The sequence below is a fragment of the Notamacropus eugenii genome, chromosome 5 (genome assembly GCF_028372415.1).
Source record: "Notamacropus eugenii isolate mMacEug1 chromosome 5, mMacEug1.pri_v2, whole genome shotgun sequence".
In the NCBI taxonomy this organism is placed as follows: Eukaryota; Metazoa; Chordata; class Mammalia; order Diprotodontia; family Macropodidae; genus Notamacropus; species Notamacropus eugenii.
Window position 1 is genome coordinate 6,668,174 of NC_092876.1, and position 1,815 is coordinate 6,669,988.

At 39.0% G+C, this 1,815-nt stretch overlaps 1 pseudogene; it reads left to right on the forward strand.

Moving 5' to 3' along the window:
• The first annotated feature begins 267 nt into the window (after positions 1-267).
• Positions 268-1,202, forward strand: LOC140507298 (vomeronasal type-1 receptor 1-like; annotated as a pseudogene).
• Positions 1,203-1,815: the final 613 nt, after the last annotated feature.

A 1,815-nucleotide genomic window follows, 5' to 3' on the forward strand; every position in this document is an offset into this window, starting at 1 on the left:
TTTTATGGGGCTAACTATTTGAATATTTCATGAACTTTTACTTAAAAGATTTTAAAGAAATGGCATCCCACCACTACTAACAACTTCCATGCTCTAGTGACCAAATCCAAGTGTGAGAGTGTTTATGCAAAAATGAGATGGAAACCTTTTCCATAGGATCTGCTAGGTGAGATTGAAGAGACAGCACTCACAAATAACATCAACTTTTACTTTTCTCTAGCTCTCTCTACATTTAATGACAGTTCTTCTCTCCAAGATTCTACTATCATGAAATCTGAAGATACAATCCTGAGCATTTTCTTGTTCTCCCAGACAGGAACTGGAGTTCTAGGGAATACCTTCCTTATTTGTCTCTTCATCCTTGTGTTTCTCAGTGGACATAGAATGAGACTTATGGACGGTATTGTCACTCAGTTGGCCTTGGCCAACTGCTTGGTGCTTCTATTAAAGGGCATCCCTCAGACAATGACAAGTTTAGGTCTGATGAATTTCCTTGATGACATTGGCTGTAAAATTATTTTCTACCTTCATAAAGTAGCTCGAGACCTTTCGCTCAGCATGACCTGCCTGTTGAGTGCCTTTCAGGCCATCACAATCAGTCCCACTAACTCCAACTGGGCAGAGCTTAAAGCCAGAGCTTCGAAATATCTCATTCCATGTAGTCTACTCTGCTGGACTTTTCACCTGGTGGTTTGTAGATATTATCCTTGGGGAGTTAAGGGACCAAGGCAAAACAGAAACATCAGTGAGATGCAGCATCATGGATATTGTTCTCATAAACTTCTTTCTGGATTTCGTGCCTTGTTAATGGCAACCTTTCTCTCCTTCATTGATGCAATATATTTGGGACTCATGGTCTCAGCCAGTGGTTACATGGTGATTCTCCTATATAGGCATCACAAGCAAATCAAGCAAACTCACATTACCTGCCTCTCCCCCAGAGCCTCCCCTGAGATCAGGGCTACCAAAACTATACTACTCCTAATGAGCACCTTTATTTCCTCTTACTCAATTGCATTTTGGCAGCATATATGTCACTTACAAAGTCGCCACTCTGGTTGATGCATATATCTGCTTTTCTGTGTTTATATTTCCCAGCTGTTAGCCCTTATGTGTTTATCAGCAGTGACTCACAAGTTACCAAGTACCTCTACATTCTTTGTGGACGCAGAACCCCACAATTTAACCTTGAAAGCAGATGAATATCCTCTGCCCATCATGACTTTCTGAAAGCTCCAGTTACAGTGAAGTCATCACTATATCAAATGAGGCCTGTAGTAGACCATAAAAATTAGATCAACCTCCTATTTCTTAGAAGCGAGGTATGTCTTAAAAACATTAATAGTAGAAAAAGATGGTGATGTCAAATTTCTGATTCTTCCGACTTTTATTCTGAGTTGGACATGCAACAAAAAAGCTAGACAACCTATAAGAGTGGCTAAAATGACAAAAAAGGGAAAATATTGAATGTTGGAGGGGGTGGGGGATAACTGAGACACTAATGCACTGTTGGTGGAGTTGTGAACTGATCCAGTCATTCTAGAGAGCAATTTGTAACTATGCCCAAAGCTCTATAAAACTGTGCATACCCTTTAATCCTGTAATACCACTTTTAAGTCTATATAATAAAGACATCCAGTAAAAGAAAAAGAACCTATTTGTACAAAATATTTATAGTAATTCTTTTTATCTTAATTAAGAATTGGAAATCAGAGGAATGCCCATCAAATGGGGAATAACTAAACAAGCTGTGGTATGTAATTACAGTGGAATATCATCATGGCATAAGAAATGACAAGCAGGATGATGTCAGAA